The sequence below is a fragment of the Sceloporus occidentalis genome, unplaced genomic scaffold, assembly GCF_023333645.1.
Source record: "Sceloporus occidentalis isolate IW3139 unplaced genomic scaffold, rSceOcc1.0.p SCAF_19, whole genome shotgun sequence".
Lineage (NCBI taxonomy): Eukaryota > Metazoa > Chordata > Lepidosauria > Squamata > Phrynosomatidae > Sceloporus > Sceloporus occidentalis.
This window is the reverse complement of record NW_028316999.1, coordinates 12089066-12115494: the sequence shown is the minus strand read 5'-3', so window position 1 is coordinate 12115494 and position 26429 is coordinate 12089066. Positions and strand designations below refer to the sequence as shown.

General features: G+C 45.6%; 4 pseudogenes; all 4 read left to right on the top strand.

The window, feature by feature from the left end:
• Window positions 1–2496: 2496 nt before the first annotated feature.
• LOC149302404 (DC-STAMP domain-containing protein 2 pseudogene) lies at window positions 2497–5160 on the top strand (annotated as a pseudogene).
• A 5332-nt stretch (window positions 5161–10492) lies between these two features.
• On the top strand, window positions 10493–12220 carry LOC149302403 (DC-STAMP domain-containing protein 2 pseudogene; annotated as a pseudogene).
• Window positions 12221–16577: 4357 nt separating this feature from the next.
• LOC149302402 (DC-STAMP domain-containing protein 2 pseudogene) lies at window positions 16578–19241 on the top strand (annotated as a pseudogene).
• Window positions 19242–23612: 4371 nt separating this feature from the next.
• LOC149302401 (DC-STAMP domain-containing protein 2 pseudogene) lies at window positions 23613–26276 on the top strand (annotated as a pseudogene).
• The last annotated feature ends 153 nt before the right edge of the window (window positions 26277–26429 follow it).

The window sequence follows — 26429 nt, the reverse complement described above, 5'->3', positions numbered from 1 at the left end:
CAGAGGAGGATGTCGGGGAGAGGAGTTTGGAGCTAGCAGAGTTGTTAGATATATCTAAAGGAATGTTAAAGTCACCCAGAATAAGGCAGGGGATATTAGGAAAGAGGAAGAAAGGGAGCCAGGCAGTCAAATAACTGTGAGGTAGGGCCTGGAGGGCGATATATGACAGCAATTTGAAGAGAGAGTGGAGAGAAAAGATGGATTGTGTGAACTTCAAAGGAACAGAATGAGAGGGAGGGAGGGCTTGGTATATGCTGGAAGGTGCAGTCAGGTGAGAGAAGGATGCCTACACCACCACCCTTTCTGCCATCAGGCCTAGGAGTGTGTCATCCTGTTATCTATGAAATCAAAGAGTATTTTGTGGGGGGAAAAAATCTGAGCTTTTGGCATACAAAGAGGAATTAATCCAGCCCCAAAATACCTTACCAACGATTAATGCATATTAAAGTACATAGGACCTACTTGAATATTTTGGGGTTTTGTTTACGTGAAAGAAAAGGAATAAACACCTGCTGGAGACACTGCGGCTCCAGAGCTGTTCAATGGAACGCATCTCCAGCAAGGCAAAAAGCTCAGGGCGGGGAAACAGCGCAAACGAATTCTGATTAATCGCTCTATGCTTTTGCATAAAAAACAGGAAAATAATAGGCGACCCTCGGCTATCACAAACATCAAAAGACATATCGTGGCTAGAGTTTAACTTTAACCAATCTAGACCTTAGTTGGTTTTTCTCCACACTGTCCATCTCTCATTGTAGTGTAAAATAATTTAACCAACAAACTTTAAACAGAGTTTAAACACAGGTTTACTTTGAATCTACTTAAAATACATTCTGGGAACCTTTTATACCTTTCACTTTCCCCAAGTCCTACGTTTTGCAGTTCCATACACTAAAACATATGCCACGATGTTTCAAGATTACAGATTTAAGACATTAATATATGCGTCAAAAAACTTCAAGGGGCAGGGAAATGACTAGATAATGCTGCCTGTTCCACAGTGAGACAGATCTCAGCTTCCCTGAAGTAAACTAAATCACTAAAAAATTGCACTAATAAAACAATGTATCTCATTAGTTTATGAAACTGTTAGTATACGGTCAGCTGAGGAGAGTTCAAATATTCCAATATACTGATATGAATTTTGAAACAGCTGCCTCAGCGAAAAAGCTGCATGGGTAAATCAATGTCAGGTTTGAACAGTATCAATGTATCTATTACTTATACAGCTAAGCCTTTCTCCTAGCCGGTTTTGGTGGCTTCCACCCTGCATACACACATAAGCCGCAGAAATGAAGTCTTTCTGCGTGACACATTTTTTCTACTCTGCAATCTTGTGGTGTGGTGAAAATGTCATTAGGATGTAAGCCCCAAAAGGTAGACCGGCATGAACATACAGGCAACCTTGGGCAGGGCACCTAGATGGTAGGGGCACCTCTGCCAGGATGTCTGTTGGATTAGTAAGGCGGTATACACGAGGAGGCTCCAAAAGCAGAGTTAGCCACAATGGACTAAATGACCTGACTAAACTTTAATTGATCTTAATGGTGTAAAACCAAATAAACACACTGGACAAGTAAAGCAAAAACAAAACCTTATAGCAAGGGTATTTAACCCTCTCAATGCTGACCCAGTGAGTTTGTCAAGTTCTGTGAATAATAGACTTCAACCAACTTAGAATTATAAGAGGCAAATGAGCCCAATTTCCGAGTTGCTGAGATCCTTGCATACTGTTAAGGGATTTCTGCCAAAGCAATAATTGGGCATTCAGTACTGTTCTGGGATCTCCACCAACTTAAATTAGAAACATGTGTCTGTAATTTTACACTTTAGATACCTCTTTCTACAGTCCCTTTGGTCTAACTGCTGGTAAAGTGGTTTGGCTGCTCTCAAAGCAAACCCTTGTGGTTTCATTACGTGATATGGTCCTTACATGCATTTTGGCTCATACCCTTTATTATCTTTTAGTCAACCACTGAATTGTGCCACACAGATTTTTCTGACTACAATCAGATTTTATGACTTAAAGGGTATGTAATTTAATGTATATATATATATATATATATATATAGAGAGAGAGAGAGAGAGAGAGAGAGAGAGAAAGAGAGAGAGAGATAAATATATATATATATATATAGATAGATAGATAGATAGATAGATAGTTTAATAAGCTTCTCATAACTGTTATGTCAGTTTATCTTAATAAAAAGCAAGGTGCCCCTCCCCCGTAGGTGCTGGCATGTGCCCTGCTCTCCCTGTCATGACAGCAGTGCTATTGTGACATCATCAGAGCATAATAACCTCGCACTGGGCGTGGAGCTTCAGTACTAGAGGAGACAGCAAGCTACTTGTAGTGACTGAACCTCCAGTAGTGCAAAAGATTAGTTAAGAGACTGACTTTTATTTCTTCATTTTGACCCATTTCTTCTCCTGCTTTTGTGATCGCTGAGTGAGGCAAGTCAGGGCAGATATTGTTGCAAAAAAACAACTGACAAGATGGGGACAACACTAGGTCCCTGGGAATGGATGTGTACCTGCTGCAAAACCACATGTGGCCTATGCCGGAGTACCTGCCCCTGCGCCTGTTCCTGCAACTGTCCTTGCTCCTGCAAGTGCCCCTGCAAGCGCAAGTGCCCCTGCGACTGCCCCTGCGACTGCCCGCGGGACTGCGACTGCCCCCGCGACTGCCCCTGTGACTGCTCCCGCAATTGCTTGTCAAACCTGTGCCCTGAAGAAGCGAAGGTCGAGGAAGTGAGCGCCGAGGATTACATTGACGAGGACAAAAAGGAGGTGAGAGCCCAACTCCGAGAGGACAATGCGGTGAAATCTTCTCTGAGGAGCTGTGGCGCCTTCACCTTTGGGTTGATTCTCACCGCCATGTATGCAGCCATCGTCCTCTTTGTGAAGAACTATAACCTGAAGTACTGCATCGTGTCCTCAGTGGTCATCTGCATCCTCCTCACCCTCGGCATGGCCTTCTTCATGAAGATGCGGGTCACAGTGTTCCTTATGCTGCCCCAGCTCTTCTCAATTGAGGGGAAGACCATCGTGCTCCTGGTCGCCTTCTCGCTGGCCTTACAGGGACCTGCAGCCAACACCTTGGAGAATTTCCGGCGCTCATCTGAGTCCGTGTCCTGCGGCGTGGAACTGGCCATGAACCAGACCAAGGAGCTCCTGGAAAAAGTTAAAAGGCCGTTAGTGAGTGCGCTGGATATTCTGAAGAACATCGGCCAGAGGCTGAAAGGGGTGGCCGATCGGGCCAGAAAGTTCTTCAAGACGGTGACAGACGGAGTGAAGCACATTGGACGCGTGCTGCGGAATGTGTGGCGTTTTATCGCCAATATCGGGGAGGTCTGTAACGAGGAACTGGAAGTTCCCTATCTAAAGTGCAGGAAAATATTTGACACGGCGCGGAATCAGTGCTTCCAGGTGATGTCATTCTTGTCATTCCTGTGCTACATTGTGGACGCCTTCAAACCGCTGTGTGGACTGGCTAAAACCGTTACAATCCTATGCCTCCTGCCAAAGTATCTCCAGAAATATGTCCGAAAGCATGTGAAAAACCCCATCATCAACATGCTCCGCAACATCAAGGACAAGTTTGAGTTTAACGTGACGGTTATTCACGACTTCGACATAAACCTGAACTCCAGCAAGAGCATCAAGCAGGTGGCAGTCGGCATAATGAGCGAAGTGCAGAGCACACTGAACCCCTATCTGGATGTGCTCAGCATGTTCAGCTATTCAATGACATTTGTTTGCCTCTTCATCTACATCATGGCCGCTCGGTACCAGCGCAAGTACCTCTATGAAGATAACCACGACAATATCTACATAACACGGTCCTTCATAGAGCTGGACGTGATGAGAGCCAAGCAAGGGCGCAGAACCCTCCTGCCCCTTTCCGCCAGAGAGGCCTACAACTTCATCCTGCCAGGTTCGCTTTACCTGACCAAACGTGAGAGGAAGGGATATTCTTTTGACATCATCAACGTCTTCCGAAATGTTCTGGTGGTCGCATTCATGATGGTGATGGACTTCATCATCTACTGGGTGCTGGACATGGTGTATTACCTGCTGCAAGCGGACGTGGTTGCCAGAGCTCCGGTGACGTTCTCTGTGCTGATCAACGGCTCCGGTTATGCCAGCGAAATCTTCTCCAATGTGGTGTCTGCGTTTGACATCCTTCAGAGAGGGAACTTGACAGTTTTGTCAAAGAAATGCCTAGTGGCTCCGTCCGCCCCAGACTTTAAAGGATACATACTCATAGGCTCAATGTATGGCCTGTGCTTCCTCATTGCGATATTTGGCGTCTACATACGGAGGCTGCAGCGCGTAATCTGTGCCTATTATTACCCATCCCGGGAGCAGGAGCGCATCTGTTTTCTTTACAACAACTTGATAACCAAACGCACAAACATTGAGGACTCCTTGATCAGGAGCGTGAGGATGAATGCAGAGGACGGGGGGCACTCTAGCTTCCTGCAGGTCCTAGCGGCAAAACTCCCCGGGTGCCGCTGGTTTGCCCAGCTGTTGGGCACCAATGAGCAGTACTGCATGGCATGTGCCAAGATAATCACTGGCAGCGAGGGGCAGGACTGCCTGGCCTGCATCACCCCAGGCTGTAAAGGGATGTACTGCAGGGGCTGCTTTGAGATCCTTGATAACATCTGCACAATTTGTATGGCTCCACTGGCATACTCTGAGGCTATCGAAGAGGAGGTCGACTCCAGTGACGAAGAACAGGTCCACCTCTGGATCGATGCCATGAAAACCATGAAGGCTGAAGAGAAAGGAAAGAGGAAGAAGCTGAAAGAGTTTGTGAAGGATCGCCTCAAACAGGTTCTCCGTAGCCAGGGTAGCGGAGCAGCGTTAGGCGAGAAGCTCCTGGAGAAGTATAAGGAGGAGGTCCGTGGCAGGGAGGAAGATGAGAGCTCAGGAATCAGTGAGGTTGAATCCAGTGAGGACTCTGAAGATACAGATTTTGAATATCAGAACTCAACAGAGGTCACCGACTCTTCAGATTCTGAGGACCACACGGCCCCCCCATTCACAAAGTGGACAGAAGCACGAAGGAAGAGGGATCTGGTCACCCCCGCGCGGCAGAAGCCACCCAATAGGAGAGGGCGGCGGGCGGTGAAGAATGGAGGTGGAAACTAGAATGGAATTCAGAACTATACCCACCCCTTCTTCTACCTAAATTTCCTTTGTAATCCCTTCACCACCAAGTGAATCGGCTTGCATCCTGTTCCTGCTGCATGCAAGTCTGAGTGAACTTCAAGGCTTTTTTATATGGGCACATGGGAAAGAAGACACCGACACATCAAAGAAGCTGGACACTTTCTCTGGAGCTCTCAGTGAAGAAAACGCACAGCGTAGAGGGTTAAGATCAGAATTATGACCTTCAACGAATCCAGAAACTTTTAAGTGATCCAGATTTTGAACGTGGCAACCACCAAAAGTGTCGGCGTCCTTTTAGACAGTTTAGACCACTGTTTTTTGCGCCTTTCACTCTTAAATAAATTTTGACTTTGGCTTTGGGAAAACAAATAGCAGGTTTCTTTTAAGACATTTTAAATGTTCTTTTTTTTTTTTTTTTTTTAAGAAAACTAACAAAAAAGGATTAATATTTCAGGTCTACTGTACGTATTCCTTTCAATATTTAATGTCCCCAGATGTCAGTCATTACTGCAAACTGAATGCCCAATCCATTCTTACGACAAGAAGCTAGCACTTTAGGTCAGTATTGCTGACAGTAGATCGTCTATACCTACTGAATATAGAACTAGACTGATGCATCATTTTCAAAGCCATTCGCATCTGGGAGGTATTTAGTTTTGCTGGCTTTAATCGCCAAATTCACAGGTTTCAGCATCTCTTTAAATTTTAATGCTACCGAAAAATATATAATGGGAAAACTAAAACGAAAATTACCCGAATGGTCAATTCCCGCATTCAGATTCAATGGTCATGTTGTAGTATAAGCTGCATAGCATAGTCCCAGATGTTTATGAGTACTAATGTGTACTGCTTCTATTTAAATTGTAGTAGATATGAACATAGGGATAAAAAAAAAAGATGGGGTGCAAGTCACATTTTACCACTCAGTAAATTAAGCCAAACAAGCGTATAGCTCATTCCCCATTATTATTATTATTATTATTATTATTATCTTTTATTTATATAGCGCCAACAGTTTACGCAGCGCTTAATACAGTACATGAATTCAAGGGAAATGACAAGACAAGAATTGACAGAGAGAGCCCTGCTCGCAAGCTTACAATCTTGAGGGAATGGGGTGACAAACATAAGGCACAGAGAAAGGGTGAGAGGTAGTGTGGTGGTTGTATCAATGACAAGGAAGTTCTAGCAGCTAAGATGGTATGCTTCTCTGAAGAAGTGGGTTTTGAGATGTTTCTTGAATGTCGGGAGGGAGGGTGAATGCTGAAGGTTCCTTGGGAGTAGATTCCAGAGATATATGGCAGCTCGAGTGAAATCTTGTAGACGGGAAAAGGAAGAGGTGATAAGTAAGGAGGAGAGCCTTAGCCCATGGGAAGAACGTAGGGATCGAGTAGGAGAGTATTTGCTAATGAGGTCAGAAATGTATGGAGGAACCGTATTATGGATGGCCTTATATGTCAGTACCAGGATTTTAAATTTAATTCTAAAGGCAATTGGGAGCCAGTGGAGGGTTTCACAGAGTGGGGAAGCAGAAGAGGAGCGTCGTGCAAGGAAGATAAGCCTAGCAGCGACAGTTGAATGCCAACCAGAAGAGTGTTGCAGTAGCCAAGACGGGAAATGATAAGTGAACGAACCAGAGTTTTTGTGGATTCTTGGGTGAGGAATGGGCGGACACGAGAGATGTTTTTTAGGTGCAAGCGTCAGGATCTGGCGAGGGACTGAATGTGAGGGATGTAAGTTTGTTTTATTAGGGGTTAGCACTGGAGAAAAGGATAAAAGGTGGTGGTCAGACAGAGGGAAGGGGTAGATGGAGAAATCTGAAAGGGAGCATGATCTGGAGAAAACCAGATCAAGTGAGTGTCCCTCAGTGTGCGTCTATTGAGAGAGACCAGAGGAGGATGTCGGGGAGAGGAGTTTGGAGCTAGCAGAGTTGTTAGATATATCTAAAGGAATGTTAAAGTCACCCAGAATAAGGCAGGGGATATTAGGAAAGAGGAAGAAAGGGAGCCAGGCAGTCAAATAACTGTGAGGTAGGGCCTGGAGGGCGATATATGACAGCAATTTGAAGAGAGAGTGGAGAGAAAAGATGGATTGTGTGAACTTCAAAGGAACAGAATGAGAGGGAGGGAGGGCTTGGTATATGCTGGAAGGTGCAGTCAGGTGAGAGAAGGATGCCTACAGCACCACCCTTTCTGCCATCAGGCCTAGGAGTGTGGCATCCTGTTATCTATGAAATCAAAGAGTATTTTGTGGGGGGAAAAAATCTGAGCTTTTGGCATACAAAGAGGAATTAATCCAGCCCCAAAATGCCTTACCAACGATTAATGCATATTAAAGTACATAGGACCTACTTGAATATTTTGGGGTTTTGTTTACGTGAAAGAAAAGGAATAAACACCTGCTGGAGACACTGCGGCTCCAGAGCTGTTCAATGGAACGCATCTCCAGCAAGGCAAAAAGCTCAGGGCGGGGAAACAGCGCAAACGAATTCTGATTAATCGCTCTATGCTTTTGCATAAAAAACAGGAAAATAATAGGCGACCCTCGGCTATCACAAACATCAAAAGACATATCGTGGCTAGAGTTTAACTTTAACCAATCTAGACCTTAGTTGGTTTTTCTCCACACTGTCCATCTCTCATTGCAGTGTAAAATAATTTAACCAACAAACTTTAAACAGAGTTTAAACACAGGTTTACTTTGAATCTACTTAAAATACATTCTGGGAACCTTTTATACCTTTCACTTTCCCCAAGTCCTACGTTTTGCAGTTCCATACACTAAAACATATGCCACGATGTTTCAAGATTACAGATTTAAGACATTAATATATGCGTCAAAAAACTTCAAGGGGCAGGGAAATGACTAGATAATGCTGCCTGTTCCACAGTGAGACAGATCTCAGCTTCCCTGAAGTAAACTAAATCACTAAAAAATTGCACTAATAAAACAATGTATCTCATTAGTTTATGAAACTGTTAGTATACGGTCAGCTGAGGAGAGTTCAAATATTCCAATATACTGATATGAATTTTGAAACAGCTGCCTCAGCGAAAAAGCTGCATGGGTAAATCAATGTCAGGTTTGAACAGTATCAATGTATCTATTACTTATACAGCTAAGCCATTCTCCTAGCAGGTTTTGGTGGCTTCCACCCTGCATACACACATAAGCCGCAGAAATGAAGTCTTTCTGCGTGACACATTTTTTCTACTCTGCAATCTTGTGGTGTGGTGAAAATGTCATTAGGATGTAAGCCCCAAAAGGTAGACCGGCATGAACATACAGGCAACCTTGGGCAGGGCACCTAGATGGTAGGGGCACCTCTGCCAGGATGTCTGTTGGATTAGTAAGGCGGTATACACGAGGAGGCTCCAAAAGCAGAGTTAGCCACAATGGACTAAATGACCTGACTAAACTTTAATTGATCTTAATGGTGTAAAACCAAATAAACACACTGGACAAGTAAAGCAAAAACAAAACATTATACCAAGGGTATTTAACCCTCTCAATGCTGACCCAGTGAGTTTGTCAAGTTCTGTGAATAATAGACTTCAACCAACTTAGAATTATAAGAGGCAAATGAGCCCAATTTCCGAGTTGCTGAGATCCTTGCATACTGTTAAGGGATTTCTGCCAAAGCAATAATTGGGCATTCAGTACTGTTCTGGGATCTCCACCAACTTAAATTAGAAACATGTGTCTGTAATTTTACACTTTAGATACCTCTTTCTACAGTCCCTTTGGTCTAACTGCTGGTAAAGTGGTTTGGCTGCTCTCAAAGCAAACCCTTGTGGTTTCATTACGTGATATGGTCCTTACATGCATTTTGGCTCATACCCTTTATTATCTTTTAGTCAACCACTGAATTGTGCCACACAGATTTTTCTGACTACAACCAGATTTTATGACTTAAAGGGTATGTAATTTAATGTATATATATAGAGAGAGAGAGAGAGAGAGAGAGAGAGAGAGAGAGAGAGAGAGAAAGAGAGAGATAAATATATATATAGATAGATAGATAGATAGATAGATAGATAGTTTAATAAGCTTCTCATAACTGTTATGTCAGTTTATCTTAATAAAAAGCAAGGTGCCCCTCCCCCGTAGGTGCTGGCATGTGCCCTGCTCTCCCTGTCATGACAGCAGTGCTATTGTGACATCATCAGAGCATAATAACCTCGCACTGGGCGTGGAGCTTCAGTACTAGAGGAGACAGCAAGCTACTTGTAGTGACTGAACCTCCAGTAGTGCAAAAGATTAGTAAAGAGACTGACTTTTATTTCTTCATTTTGACCCATTTCTCCTCCTGCTTTTGTGATCGCTGAGTGAGGCAAGTCAGGGCAGATATTGTTGCAAAAAAACAACTGACAAGATGGGGACAACACTAGGTCCCTGGGAATGGATGTGTACCTGCTGCAAAACCACATGTGGCCTATGCCGGAGTACCTGCCCCTGCGCCTGTTCCTGCAACTGTCCTTGCTCCTGCAAGTGCCCCTGCAAGCCCAAGTGCCCCTGCGACTGCCCCTGCGACTGCCCGCGGGACTGCGACTGCCCCCGCGACTGCCCCTGTGACTGCTCCCGCAATTGCTTGTCAAACCTGTGCCCTGAAGAAGTGAAGGTCGAGGAAGTGAGCGCCGAGGATTACATTGACGAGGACAAAAAGGAGGTGAGAGCCCAACTCCGAGAGGACAATGCGGTGAAATCTTCTCTGAGGAGCTGTGGCGCCTTCACCTTTGGGTTGATTCTCACCGCCATGTATGCGGCCATCGTCCTCTTTGTGAAGAACTATAACCTGAAGTACTGCATCGTGTCCTCAGTGGTCATCTGCATCCTCCTCACCCTCGGCATGGCCTTCTTCATGAAGATGCGGGTCACAGTGTTCCTTATGCTGCCCCAGCTCTTCTCAATTGAGGGGAAGACCATCGTGCTCCTGGTCGCCTTCTCGCTGGCCTTACAGGGACCTGCAGCCAACACCTTGGAGAATTTCCGGCGCTCATCTGAGTCCGTGTCCTGCGGCGTGGAACTGGCCATGAACCAGACCAAGGAGCTCCTGGAAAAAGTTAAAAGGCCGTTAGTGAGTGCGCTGGATATTCTGAAGAACATCGGCCAGAGGCTGAAAGGGGTGGCCGATCGGGCCAGAAAGTTCTTCAAGACGGTGACAGACGGAGTGAAGCACATTGGACGCGTGCTGCGGAATGTGTGGCGTTTTATCGCCAATATCGGGGAGGTCTGTAACGAGGAACTGGAAGTTCCCTATCTAAAGTGCAGGAAAATATTTGACACGGCGCGGAATCAGTGCTTCCAGGTGATGTCATTCTTGTCATTCCTGTGCTACATTGTGGACGCCTTCAAACCGCTGTGTGGACTGGCTAAAACCGTTACAATCCTATGCCTCCTGCCAAAGTATCTCCAGAAATATGTCCGAAAGCATGTGAAAAACCCCATCATCAACATGCTCCGCAACATCAAGGACAAGTTTGAGTTTAACGTGACGGTTATTCACGACTTCGACATAAACCTGAACTCCAGCAAGAGCATCAAGCAGGTGGCAGTCGGCATAATGAGCGAAGTGCAGAGCACACTGAACCCCTATCTGGATGTGCTCAGCATGTTCAGCTATTCAATGACATTTGTTTGCCTCTTCATCTACATCATGGCCGCTCGGTACCAGCGCAAGTACCTCTATGAAGATAACCACGACAATATCTACATAACACGGTCCTTCATAGAGCTGGACGTGATGAGAGCCAAGCAAGGGCGCAGAACCCTCCTGCCCCTTTCCGCCAGAGAGGCCTACAACTTCATCCTGCCAGGTTCGCTTTACCTGACCAAACGTGAGAGGAAGGGATATTCTTTTGACATCATCAACGTCTTCCGAAATGTTCTGGTGGTCGCATTCATGATGGTGATGGACTTCATCATCTACTGGGTGCTGGACATGGTGTATTACCTGCTGCAAGCGGACGTGGTTGCCAGAGCTCCGGTGACGTTCTCTGTGCTGATCAACGGCTCCGGTTATGCCAGCGAAATCTTCTCCAATGTGGTGTCTGCGTTTGACATCCTTCAGAGAGGGAACTTGACAGTTTTGTCAAAGAAATGCCTAGTGGCTCCGTCCGCCCCAGACTTTAAAGGATACATACTCATAGGCTCAATGTATGGCCTGTGCTTCCTCATTGCGATATTTGGCGTCTACATACGGAGGCTGCAGCGCGTAATCTGTGCCTATTATTACCCATCCCGGGAGCAGGAGCGCATCTGTTTTCTTTACAACAACTTGATAACCAAACGCACAAACATTGAGGACTCCTTGATCAGGAGCGTGAGGATGAATGCAGAGGACGGGGGGCACTCTAGCTTCCTGCAGGTCCTAGCGGCAAAACTCCCCGGGTGCCGCTGGTTTGCCCAGCTGTTGGGCACCAATGAGCAGTACTGCATGGCATGTGCCAAGATAATCACTGGCAGCGAGGGGCAGGACTGCCTGGCCTGCATCACCCCAGGCTGTAAAGGGATGTACTGCAGGGGCTGCTTTGAGATCCTTGATAACATCTGCACAATTTGTATGGCTCCACTGGCATACTCTGAGGCTATCGAAGAGGAGGTCGACTCCAGTGACGAAGAACAGGTCCACCTCTGGATCGATGCCATGAAAACCATGAAGGCTGAAGAGAAAGGAAAGAGGAAGAAGCTGAAAGAGTTTGTGAAGGATCGCCTCAAACAGGTTCTCCGTAGCCAGGGTAGCAGAGCAGCGTTAGGCGAGAAGCTCCTGGAGAAGTATAAGGAGGAGGTCCGTGGCAGGGAGGAAGATGAGAGCTCAGGAATCAGTGAGGTTGAATCCAGTGAGGACTCTGAAGATACAGATTTTGAATATCAGAACTCAACAGAGGTCACCGACTCTTCAGATTCTGAGGACCACACGGCCCCCCCATTCACAAAGTGGACAGAAGCACGAAGGAAGAGGGATCTGGTCACCCCCGCGCGGCAGAAGCCACCCAATAGGAGAGGGCGGCGGGCGGTGAAGAATGGAGGTGGAAACTAGAATGGAATTCAGAACTATACCCACCCCTTCTTCTACCTAAATTTCCTTTGTAATCCCTTCACCACCAAGTGAATCGGCTTGCATCCTGTTCCTGCTGCATAAAAGTCTGAGTGAACTTCAAGGCTTTTTTATATGGGCACATGGGAAAGAAGACACCGACACATCAAAGAAGCTGGACACTTTCTCTGGAGCTCTCAGTGAAGAAAACGCACAGCGTAGAGGGTTAAGATCAGAATTATGACCTTCAACGAATCCAGAAACTTTTAAGTGATCCAGATTTTGAACGTGGCAACCACCAAAAGTGTCGGCGTCCTTTTAGACAGTTTAGACCACTGTTTTTTGCGCCTTTCACTCTTAAATAAATTTTGACTTTGGCTTTGGGAAAACAAATAGCAGGTTTCTTTTAAGACATTTTAAATGTTCTTTTTTTTTTTTTTTTTTAAGAAAACTAACAAAAAAGGATTAATATTTCAGGTCTACTGTACGTATTCCTTTCAATATTTAATGTCCCCAGATGTCAGTCATTACTGCAAACTGAATGCCCAATCCATTCTTACGACAAGAAGCTAGCACTTTAGGTCAGTATTGCTGACAGTAGATCGTCTATACCTACTGAATATAGAACTAGACTGATGCATCATTTTCAAAGCCATTCGCATCTGGGAGGTATTTAGTTTTGCTGGCTTTAATCGCCAAATTCACAGGTTTCAGCATCTCTTTAAATTTTAATGCTACCGAAAAATATATAATGGGAAAACTAAAACGAAAATTACCCGAATGGTCAATTCCCGCATTCAGATTCAATGGTCATGTTGTAGTATAAGCTGCATAGCATAGTCCCAGATGTTTATGAGTACTAATGTGTACTGCTTCTATTTAAATTGTAGTAGATATGAACATAGGGATAAAAAAAAAAAGATGGGGTGCAAGTCACATTTTACCACTATAGCTCATTCCCCATTATTATTATTATTATTATTATCTTTTATTTATATAGCGCCAACAGTTTACGCAGCGCTTAATACAGTACATGAATTCAAGGGAAATGACAAGACAAGAATTGACAGAGAGAGCCCTGCTCGCAAGCTTACAATCTTGAGGGAATGGGGTGACAAACATAAGGCACAGAGAAAGGGTGAGAGGTAGTGTGGTGGTTGTATCAATGACAAGGAAGTTCTAGCAGCTAAGATGGTATGCTTCTCTGAAGAAGTGGGTTTTGAGATGTTTCTTGAATGTCGGGAGGGAGGGTGAATGCTGAAGGTTCCTTGGGAGTAGATTCCAGAGATATATGGCAGCTCGAGTGAAATCTTGTAGACGGGAAAAGGAAGAGGTGATAAGTAAGGAGGAGAGCCTTAGCCCATAGGAAGAACGTAGGGATCGAGTAGGAGAGTATTTGCTAATGAGGTCAGAAATGTATGGAGGGACCGTATTATGGATGGCCTTATATGTCAGTACCAGGATTTTAAATTTAATTCTAAAGGCAATTGGGAGCCAGTGGAGGGTTTCACAGAGTGGGGAAGCAGAAGAGGAGCGTCGTGCAAGGAAGATAAGCCTAGCAGCGACAGTTGAATGCCAACCAGAAGAGTGTTGCAGTAGCCAAGACGGGAAATGATAAGTGAATGAACCAGAGTTTTTGTGGATTCTTGGGTGAGGAATGGGCGGACACGAGAGATGTTTTTTAGGTGCAAGCGTCAGGATCTGGCGAGGGACCGAATGGATGTAAGTTTGTTTTATTAGGGGTTAGCACTGGAGAAAAGGATAAAAGGTGGTGGTCAGACAGAGGGAAGGGGTAGATGGAGAAATCTGAAAGGGAGCATGATCTGGAGAAAACCAGATCAAGTGAGTGTCCCTCAGTGTGCGTCTATTGAGAGAGACCAGAGGAGGATGTCGGGGAGAGGAGTTTGGAGCTAGCAGAGTTGTTAGATATATCTAAAGGAATGTTAAAGTCACCCAGAATAAGGCAGGGGATATTAGGAAAGAGGAAGAAAGGGAGCCAGGCAGTCAAATAACTGTGAGGTAGGGCCTGGAGGGCGATATATGACAGCAATTTGAAGAGAGAGTGGAGAGAAAAGATGGATTGTGTGAACTTCAAAGGAACAGAATGAGAGGGAGGGAGGGCTTGGTATATGCTGGAAGGTGCAGTCAGGTGAGAGAAGGATGCCTACACCACCACCCTTTCTGCCATCAGGCCTAGGAGTGTGGCATCCTGTTATCTATGAAATCAAAGAGTATTTTGTGGGGGGAAAAAATCTGAGCTTTTGGCATACAAAGAGGAATTAATCCAGCCCCAAAATGCCTTACCAACGATTAATGCATATTAAAGTACATAGGACCTACTTGAATATTTTGGGGTTTTGTTTACGTGAAAGAAAAGGAATAAACACCTGCTGGAGACACTGCGGCTCCAGAGCTGTTCAATGGAACGCATCTCCAGCAAGGCAAAAAGCTCAGGGCGGGGAAACAGCGCAAACGAATTCTGATTAATCGCTCTATGCTTTTGCATAAAAAACAGGAAAATAATAGGCGACCCTCGGCTATCACAAACATCAAAAGACATATCGTGGCTAGAGTTTAACTTTAACCAATCTAGACCTTAGTTGGTTTTTCTCCACACTGTCCATCTCTCATTGTAGTGTAAAATAATTTAACCAACAAACTTTAAACAGAGTTTAAACACAGGTTTACTTTGAATCTACTTAAAATACATTCTGGGAACCTTTTATACCTTTCACTTTCCCCAAGTCCTACGTTTTGCAGTTCCATACACTAAAACATATGCCACGATGTTTCAAGATTACAGATTTAAGACATTAATATATGCGTCAAAAAACTTCAAGGGGCAGGGAAATGACTAGATAATGCTGCCTGTTCCACAGTGAGACAGATCTCAGCTTCCCTGAAGTAAACTAAATCACTAAAAAATTGCACTAATAAAACAATGTATCTCATTAGTTTATGAAACTGTTAGTATACGGTCAGCTGAGGAGAGTTCAAATATTCCAATATACTGATATGAATTTTGAAACAGCTGCCTCAGCGAAAAAGCTGCATGGGTAAATCAATGTCAGGTTTGAACAGTATCAATGTATCTATTACTTATACAGCTAAGCCTTTCTCCTAGCCGGTTTTGGTGGCTTCCACCCTGCATACACACATAAGCCGCAGAAATGAAGTCTTTCTGCGTGACACATTTTTTCTACTCTGCAATCTTGTGGTGTGGTGAAAATGTCATTAGGATGTAAGCCCCAAAAGGTAGACCGGCATGAACATACAGGCAACCTTGGGCAGGGCACCTAGATGGTAGGGGCACCTCTGCCAGGATGTCTGTTGGATTAGTAAGGCGGTATACACGAGGAGGCTCCAAAAGCAGAGTTAGCCACAATGGACTAAATGACCTGACTAAACTTTAATTGATCTTAATGGTGTAAAACCAAATAAACACACTGGACAAGTAAAGCAAAAACAAAACCTTATAGCAAGGGTATTTAACCCTCTCAATGCTGACCCAGTGAGTTTGTCAAGTTCTGTGAATAATAGACTTCAACCAACTTAGAATTATAAGAGGCAAATGAGCCCAATTTCCGAGTTGCTGAGATCCTTGCATACTGTTAAGGGATTTCTGCCAAAGCAATAATTGGGCATTCAGTACTGTTCTGGGATCTCCACCAACTTAAATTAGAAACATGTGTCTGTAATTTTACACTTTAGATACCTCTTTCTACAGTCCCTTTGGTCTAACTGCTGGTAAAGTGGTTTGGCTGCTCTCAAAGCAAACCCTTGTGGTTTCATTACGTGATATGGTCCTTACATGCATTTTGGCTCATACCCTTTATTATCTTTTAGTCAACCACTGAATTGTGCCACACAGATTTTTCTGACTACAACCAGATTTTATGACTTAAAGGGTATGTAATTTAATGTATATATAGAGAGAGAGAGAGAGAGAGAGAGAGAGAGAGAGAGAGAGAGAAAGAGAGAGATAAATATATATATAGATAGATAGATAGATAGATAGATAGATAGTTTAATAAGCTTCTCATAACTGTTATGTCAGTTTATCTTAATAAAAAGCAAGGTGCCCCTCCCCCGTAGGTGCTGGCATGTGCCCTGCTCTCCCTGTCATGACAGCAGTGCTATTGTGACATCATCAGAGCATAATAACCTCGCACTGGGCGTGGAGCTTCAGTACTAGAGGAGACAGCAAGCTACTTGTAGTGACTGAACCTCCAGTAGTGCAAAAGATTAGTAAAGAGACTGACTTTTATTTCTTCATTTTGACCCATTTCTCCTCCTGCTTTTGTGATCGCTGAGTGAGGCAAGTCAGGGCAGATATTGTTGCAAAAAAACAACTGACAAGATGGGGACAACACTAGGTCCCTGGGAATGGATGTGTACCTGCTGCAAAACCACATGTGGCCTATGCCGGAGTACCTGCCCCTGCGCCTGTTCCTGCAACTGTCCTTGCTCCTGCAAGTGCCCCTGCAAGCCCAAGTGCCCCTGCGACTGCCCCTGCGACTGCCCGCGGGACTGCGACTGCCCCCGCGACTGCCCCTGTGACTGCTCCCGCAATTGCTTGTCAAACCTGTGCCCTGAAGAAGTGAAGGTCGAGGAAGTGAGCGCCGAGGATTACATTGACGAGGACAAAAAGGAGGTGAGAGCCCAACTCCGAGAGGACAATGCGGTGAAATCTTCTCTGAGGAGCTGTGGCGCCTTCACCTTTGGGTTGATTCTCACCGCCATGTATGCGGCCATCGTCCTCTTTGTGAAGAACTATAACCTGAAGTACTGCATCGTGTCCTCAGTGGTCATCTGCATCCTCCTCACCCTCGGCATGGCCTTCTTCATGAAGATGCGGGTCACAGTGTTCCTTATGCTGCCCCAGCTCTTCTCAATTGAGGGGAAGACCATCGTGCTCCTGGTCGCCTTCTCGCTGGCCTTACAGGGACCTGCAGCCAACACCTTGGAGAATTTCCGGCGCTCATCTGAGTCCGTGTCCTGCGGCGTGGAACTGGCCATGAACCAGACCAAGGAGCTCCTGGAAAAAGTTAAAAGGCCGTTAGTGAGTGCGCTGGATATTCTGAAGAACATCGGCCAGAGGCTGAAAGGGGTGGCCGATCGGGCCAGAAAGTTCTTCAAGACGGTGACAGACGGAGTGAAGCACATTGGACGCGTGCTGCGGAATGTGTGGCGTTTTATCGCCAATATCGGGGAGGTCTGTAACGAGGAACTGGAAGTTCCCTATCTAAAGTGCAGGAAAATATTTGACACGGCGCGGAATCAGTGCTTCCAGGTGATGTCATTCTTGTCATTCCTGTGCTACATTGTGGACGCCTTCAAACCGCTGTGTGGACTGGCTAAAACCGTTACAATCCTATGCCTCCTGCCAAAGTATCTCCAGAAATATGTCCGAAAGCATGTGAAAAACCCCATCATCAACATGCTCCGCAACATCAAGGACAAGTTTGAGTTTAACGTGACGGTTATTCACGACTTCGACATAAACCTGAACTCCAGCAAGAGCATCAAGCAGGTGGCAGTCGGCATAATGAGCGAAGTGCAGAGCACACTGAACCCCTATCTGGATGTGCTCAGCATGTTCAGCTATTCAATGACATTTGTTTGCCTCTTCATCTACATCATGGCCGCTCGGTACCAGCGCAAGTACCTCTATGAAGATAACCACGACAATATCTACATAACACGGTCCTTCATAGAGCTGGACGTGATGAGAGCCAAGCAAGGGCGCAGAACCCTCCTGCCCCTTTCCGCCAGAGAGGCCTACAACTTCATCCTGCCAGGTTCGCTTTACCTGACCAAACGTGAGAGGAAGGGATATTCTTTTGACATCATCAACGTCTTCCGAAATGTTCTGGTGGTCGCATTCATGATGGTGATGGACTTCATCATCTACTGGGTGCTGGACATGGTGTATTACCTGCTGCAAGCGGACGTGGTTGCCAGAGCTCCGGTGACGTTCTCTGTGCTGATCAACGGCTCCGGTTATGCCAGCGAAATCTTCTCCAATGTGGTGTCTGCGTTTGACATCCTTCAGAGAGGGAACTTGACAGTTTTGTCAAAGAAATGCCTAGTGGCTCCGTCCGCCCCAGACTTTAAAGGATACATACTCATAGGCTCAATGTATGGCCTGTGCTTCCTCATTGCGATATTTGGCGTCTACATACGGAGGCTGCAGCGCGTAATCTGTGCCTATTATTACCCATCCCGGGAGCAGGAGCGCATCTGTTTTCTTTACAACAACTTGATAACCAAACGCACAAACATTGAGGACTCCTTGATCAGGAGCGTGAGGATGAATGCAGAGGACGGGGGGCACTCTAGCTTCCTGCAGGTCCTAGCGGCAAAACTCCCCGGGTGCCGCTGGTTTGCCCAGCTGTTGGGCACCAATGAGCAGTACTGCATGGCATGTGCCAAGATAATCACTGGCAGCGAGGGGCAGGACTGCCTGGCCTGCATCACCCCAGGCTGTAAAGGGATGTACTGCAGGGGCTGCTTTGAGATCCTTGATAACATCTGCACAATTTGTATGGCTCCACTGGCATACTCTGAGGCTATCGAAGAGGAGGTCGACTCCAGTGACGAAGAACAGGTCCACCTCTGGATCGATGCCATGAAAACCATGAAGGCTGAAGAGAAAGGAAAGAGGAAGAAGCTGAAAGAGTTTGTGAAGGATCGCCTCAAACAGGTTCTCCGTAGCCAGGGTAGCAGAGCAGCGTTAGGCGAGAAGCTCCTGGAGAAGTATAAGGAGGAGGTCCGTGGCAGGGAGGAAGATGAGAGCTCAGGAATCAGTGAGGTTGAATCCAGTGAGGACTCTGAAGATACAGATTTTGAATATCAGAACTCAACAGAGGTCACCGACTCTTCAGATTCTGAGGACCACACGGCCCCCCCATTCACAAAGTGGACAGAAGCACGAAGGAAGAGGGATCTGGTCACCCCCGCGCGGCAGAAGCCACCCAATAGGAGAGGGCGGCGGGCGGTGAAGAATGGAGGTGGAAACTAGAATGGAATTCAGAACTATACCCACCCCTTCTTCTACCTAAATTTCCTTTGTAATCCCTTCACCACCAAGTGAATCGGCTTGCATCCTGTTCCTGCTGCATAAAAGTCTGAGTGAACTTCAAGGCTTTTTTATATGGGCACATGGGAAAGAAGACACCGACACATCAAAGAAGCTGGACACTTTCTCTGGAGCTCTCAGTGAAGAAAACGCACAGCGTAGAGGGTTAAGATCAGAATTATGACCTTCAACGAATCCAGAAACTTTTAAGTGATCCAGATTTTGAACGTGGCAACCACCAAAAGTGTCGGCGTCCTTTTAGACAGTTTAGACCACTGTTTTTTGCGCCTTTCACTCTTAAATAAATTTTGACTTTGGCTTTGGGAAAACAAATAGCAGGTTTCTTTTAAGACATTTTAAATGTTCTTTTTTTTTTTTTTTTTTAAGAAAACTAACAAAAAAGGATTAATATTTCAGGTCTACTGTACGTATTCCTTTCAATATTTAATGTCCCCAGATGTCAGTCATTACTGCAAACTGAATGCCCAATCCATTCTTACGACAAGAAGCTAGCACTTTAGGTCAGTATTGCTGACAGTAGATCGTCTATACCTACTGAATATAGAACTAGACTGATGCATCATTTTCAAAGCCATTCGCATCTGGGAGGTATTTAGTTTTGCTGGCTTTAATCGCCAAATTCACAGGTTTCAGCATCTCTTTAAATTTTAATGCTACCGAAAAATATATAATGGGAAAACTAAAACGAAAATTACCCGAATGGTCAATTCCCGCATTCAGATTCAATGGTCATGTTGTAGTATAAGCTGCATAGCATAGTCCCAGATGTTTATGAGTACTAATGTGTACTGCTTCTATTTAAATTGTAGTAGATATGAACATAGGGATAAAAAAAAAAAGATGGGGTGCAAGTCACATTTTACCACTATAGCTCATTCCCCATTATTATTATTATTATTATTATCTTTTATTTATATAGCGCCAACAGTTTACGCAGCGCTTAATACAGTACATGAATTCAAGGGAAATGACAAGACAAGAATTGACAGAGAGAGCCCTGCTCGCAAGCTTACAATCTTGAGGGAATGGGGTGACAAACATAAGGCACAGAGAAAGGGTGAGAGGTAGTGTGGTGGTTGTATCAATGACAAGGAAGTTCTAGCAGCTAAGATGGTATGCTTCTCTGAAGAAGTGGGTTTTGAGATGTTTCTTGAATGTCGGGAGGGAGGGTGAATGCTGAAGGTTCCTTGGGAGTAGATTCCAGAGATATATGGCAGCTCGAGTGAAATCTTGTAGACGGGAAAAGGAAGAGGTGATAAGTAAGGAGGAGAGCCTTAGCCCATAGGAAGAACGTAGGGATCGAGTAGGAGAGTATTTGCTAATGAGGTCAGAAATGTATGGAGGGACCGTATTATGGATGGCCTTATATGTCAGTACCAGGATTTTAAATTTAATTCTAAAGGCAATTGGGAGCCAGTGGAGGGTTTCACAGAGTGGGGAAGCAGAAGAGGAGCGTCGTGCAAGGAAGATAAGCCTAGCAGCGACAGTTGAATGCCAACCAGAAGAGTGTTGCAGTAGCCAAGACGGGAAATGATAAGTGAATGAACCAGAGTTTTTGTGGATTCTTGGGTGAGGAATGGGCGGACACGAGAGATGTTTTTTAGGTGCAAGCGTCAGGATCTGGCGAGGGACCGAATGTGAGGGATGTAAGTTTGTTTTATTAGGGGTTAGCACTGGAGAAAAGGATAAAAGGTGGTGGTCAGACAGAGGGAAGGGGTAGATGGAGAAATCTGAAAGGGAGCATGATCTGGAGAAAACCAGATCAAGTGAGTGTCCCTCAGTGTGCGTCTATTGAGAGAGACCAGAGGAGGATGTCGGGGAGAGGAGTTTGGAGCTAGCAGAGTTGTTAGATATATCTAAAGGAATGTTAAAGTCACCCAGAATAAGGCAGGGGATATTAGGAAAGAGGAAGAAAGGGAGCCAGGCAGTCAAATAACTGTGAGGTAGGGCCTGGAGGGCGATATATGACAGCAATTTGAAGAGAGAGTGGAGAGAAAAGATGGATTGTGTGAACTTCAAAGGAACAGAATGAGAGGGAGGGAGGGCTTGGTATATGCTGGAAGGTGCAGTCAGGTGAGAGAAGGATGCCTACACCACCACCCTTTCTGCCATCAGGCCTAGGAGTGTGGCATCCTGTTATCTATGAAATCAAAGAGTATTTTGTGGGGGGAAAAAATCTGAGCTTTTGGCATACAAAGAGGAATTAATCCAGCCCCAAAATGCCTTACCAACGATTAATGCATATTAAAGTACATAGGACCTACTTGAATATTTTGGGGTTTTGTTTACGTGAAAGAAAAGGAATAAACACCTGCTGGAGACACTGCGGCTCCAGAGCTGTTCAATGGAACGCATCTCCAGCAAGGCAAAAAGCTCAGGGCGGGGAAACAGCGCAAACGAATTCTGATTAATCGCTCTATGCTTTTGCATAAAAAACAGGAAAATAATAGGCGACCCTCGGCTATCACAAACATCAAAAGACATATCGTGGCTAGAGTTTAACTTTAACCAATCTAGACCTTAGTTGGTTTTTCTCCACACTGTCCATCTCTCATTGTAGTGTAAAATAATTTAACCAACAAACTTTAAACAGAGTTTAAACACAGGTTTACTTTGAATCTACTTAAAATACATTCTGGGAACCTTTTATACCTTTCACTTTCCCCAAGTCCTACGTTTTGCAGTTCCATACACTAAAACATATGCCACGATGTTTCAAGATTACAGATTTAAGACATTAATATATGCGTCAAAAAACTTCAAGGGGCAGGGAAATGACTAGATAATGCTGCCTGTTCCACAGTGAGACAGATCTCAGCTTCCCTGAAGTAAACTAAATCACTAAAAAATTGCACTAATAAAACAATGTATCTCATTAGTTTATGAAACTGTTAGTATACGGTCAGCTGAGGAGAGTTCAAATATTCCAATATACTGATATGAATTTTGAAACAGCTGCCTCAGCGAAAAAGCTGCATGGGTAAATCAATGTCAGGTTTGAACAGTATCAATGTATCTATTACTTATACAGCTAAGCCTTTCTCCTAGCCGGTTTTGGTGGCTTCCACCCTGCATACACACATAAGCCGCAGAAATGAAGTCTTTCTGCGTGACACATTTTTTCTACTCTGCAATCTTGTGGTGTGGTGAAAATGTCATTAGGATGTAAGCCCCAAAAGGTAGACCGGCATGAACATACAGGCAACCTTGGGCAGGGCACCTAGATGGTAGGGGCACCTCTGCCAGGATGTCTGTTGGATTAGTAAGGCGGTATACACGAGGAGGCTCCAAAAGCAGAGTTAGCCACAATGGACTAAATGACCTGACTAAACTTTAATTGATCTTAATGGTGTAAAACCAAATAAACACACTGGACAAGTAAAGCAAAAACAAAACCTTATAGCAAGGGTATTTAACCCTCTCAATGCTGACCCAGTGAGTTTGTCAAGTTCTGTGAATAATAGACTTCAACCAACTTAGAATTATAAGAGGCAAATGAGCCCAATTTCCGAGTTGCTGAGATCCTTGCATACTGTTAAGGGATTTCTGCCAAAGCAATAATTGGGCATTCAGTACTGTTCTGGGATCTCCACCAACTTAAATTAGAAACATGTGTCTGTAATTTTACACTTTAGATACCTCTTTCTACAGTCCCTTTGGTCTAACTGCTGGTAAAGTGGTTTGGCTGCTCTCAAAGCAAACCCTTGTGGTTTCATTACGTGATATGGTCCTTACATGCATTTTGGCTCATACCCTTTATTATCTTTTAGTCAACCACTGAATTGTGCCACACAGATTTTTCTGACTACAACCAGATTTTATGACTTAAAGGGTATGTAATTTAATGTATAGAGAGAGAGAGAGAGAGAGAGAGAGAGAGAGAGAGAGAGAGAGAGAGAGAGAGAGAAGAGAGAGAGAGATAAATATATAGATAGATAGATAGATAGATAGATAGATAGTTTAATAAGCTTCTCATAACTGTTATGTCAGTTTATCTTAATAAAAAGCAAGGTGCCCCTCCCCCGTAGGTGCTGGCATGTGCCCTGCTCTCCCTGTCATGACAGCAGTGCTATTGTGACATCATCAGAGCATAATAACCTCGCACTGGGCGTGGAGCTTCAGTACTAGAGGAGACAGCAAGCTACTTGTAGTGACTGAACCTCCAGTAGTGCAAAAGATTAGTAAAGAGACTGACTTTTATTTCTTCATTTTGACCCATTTCTCCTCCTGCTTTTGTGATCGCTGAGTGAGGCAAGTCAGGGCAGATATTGTTGCAAAAAAACAACTGACAAGATGGGGACAACACTAGGTCCCTGGGAATGGATGTGTACCTGCTGCAAAACCACATGTGGCCTATGCCGGAGTACCTGCCCCTGCGCCTGTTCCTGCAACTGTCCTTGCTCCTGCAAGTGCCCCTGCAAGCGCAAGTGCCCCTGCGACTGCCCCTGCGACTGCCCGCGGGACTGCGACTGCCCCCGCGACTGCCCCTGTGACTGCTCCCGCAATTGCTTGTCAAACCTGTGCCCTGAAGAAGTGAAGGTCGAGGAAGTGAGCGCCGAGGATTACATTGACGAGGACAAAAAGGAGGTGAGAGCCCAACTCCGAGAGGACAATGCGGTGAAATCTTCTCTGAGGAGCTGTGGCGCCTTCACCTTTGGGTTGATTCTCACCGCCATGTATGCGGCCATCGTCCTCTTTGTGAAGAACTATAACCTGAAGTACTGCATCGTGTCCTCAGTGGTCATCTGCATCCTCCTCACCCTCGGCATGGCCTTCTTCATGAAGATGCGGGTCACAGTGTTCCTTATGCTGCCCCAGCTCTTCTCAATTGAGGGGAAGACCATCGTGCTCCTGGTCGCCTTCTCGCTGGCCTTACAGGGACCTGCAGCCAACACCTTGGAGAATTTCCGGCGCTCATCTGAGTCCGTGTCCTGCGGCGTGGAACTGGCCATGAACCAGACCAAGGAGCTCCTGGAAAAAGTTAAAAGGCCGTTAGTGAGTGCGCTGGATATTCTGAAGAACATCGGCCAGAGGCTGAAAGGGGTGGCCGATCGGGCCAGAAAGTTCTTCAAGACGGTGACAGACGGAGTGAAGCACATTGGACGCGTGCTGCGGAATGTGTGGCGTTTTATCGCCAATATCGGGGAGGTCTGTAACGAGGAACTGGAAGTTCCCTATCTAAAGTGCAGGAAAATATTTGACACGGCGCGGAATCAGTGCTTCCAGGTGATGTCATTCTTGTCATTCCTGTGCTACATTGTGGACGCCTTCAAACCGCTGTGTGGACTGGCTAAAACCGTTACAATCCTATGCCTCCTGCCAAAGTATCTCCAGAAATATGTCCGAAAGCATGTGAAAAACCCCATCATCAACATGCTCCGCAACATCAAGGACAAGTTTGAGTTTAACGTGACGGTTATTCACGACTTCGACATAAACCTGAACTCCAGCAAGAGCATCAAGCAGGTGGCAGTCGGCATAATGAGCGAAGTGCAGAGCACACTGAACCCCTATCTGGATGTGCTCAGCATGTTCAGCTATTCAATGACATTTGTTTGCCTCTTCATCTACATCATGGCCGCTCGGTACCAGCGCAAGTACCTCTATGAAGATAACCACGACAATATCTACATAACACGGTCCTTCATAGAGCTGGACGTGATGAGAGCCAAGCAAGGGCGCAGAACCCTCCTGCCCCTTTCCGCCAGAGAGGCCTACAACTTCATCCTGCCAGGTTCGCTTTACCTGACCAAACGTGAGAGGAAGGGATATTCTTTTGACATCATCAACGTCTTCCGAAATGTTCTGGTGGTCGCATTCATGATGGTGATGGACTTCATCATCTACTGGGTGCTGGACATGGTGTATTACCTGCTGCAAGCGGACGTGGTTGCCAGAGCTCCGGTGACGTTCTCTGTGCTGATCAACGGCTCCGGTTATGCCAGCGAAATCTTCTCCAATGTGGTGTCTGCGTTTGACATCCTTCAGAGAGGGAACTTGACAGTTTTGTCAAAGAAATGCCTAGTGGCTCCGTCCGCCCCAGACTTTAAAGGATACATACTCATAGGCTCAATGTATGGCCTGTGCTTCCTCATTGCGATATTTGGCGTCTACATACGGAGGCTGCAGCGCGTAATCTGTGCCTATTATTACCCATCCCGGGAGCAGGAGCGCATCTGTTTTCTTTACAACAACTTGATAACCAAACGCACAAACATTGAGGACTCCTTGATCAGGAGCGTGAGGATGAATGCAGAGGACGGGGGGCACTCTAGCTTCCTGCAGGTCCTAGCGGCAAAACTCCCCGGGTGCCGCTGGTTTGCCCAGCTGTTGGGCACCAATGAGCAGTACTGCATGGCATGTGCCAAGATAATCACTGGCAGCGAGGGGCAGGACTGCCTGGCCTGCATCACCCCAGGCTGTAAAGGGATGTACTGCAGGGGCTGCTTTGAGATCCTTGATAACATCTGCACAATTTGTATGGCTCCACTGGCATACTCTGAGGCTATCGAAGAGGAGGTCGACTCCAGTGACGAAGAACAGGTGCACCTCTGGATCGATGCCATGAAAACCATGAAGGCTGAAGAGAAAGGAAAGAGGAAGAAGCTGAAAGAGTTTGTGAAGGATCGCCTCAAACAGGTTCTCCGTAGCCAGGGTAGCAGAGCAGCGTTAGGCGAGAAGCTCCTGGAGAAGTATACGGAGGAGGTCCGTGGCAGGGAGGAAGATGAGAGCTCAGGAATCAGTGAGGTTGAATCCAGTGAGGACTCTGAAGATACAGATTTTGAATATCAGAACTCAACAGAGGTCACCGACTCTTCAGATTCTGAGGACCACACGGCCCCCCCATTCACAAAGTGGACAGAAGCACGAAGGAAGAGGGATCTGGTCACCCCCGCGCGGCAGAAGCCACCCAATAGGAGAGGGCGGCGGGCGGTGAAGAATGGAGGTGGAAACTAGAATGGAATTCAGAACTATACCCACCCCTTCTTCTACCTAAATTTCCTTTGTAATCCCTTCACCACCAAGTGAATCGGCTTGCATCCTGTTCCTGCTGCATGCAAGTCTGAGTGAACTTCAAGGCTTTTTTATATGGGCACATGGGAAAGAAGA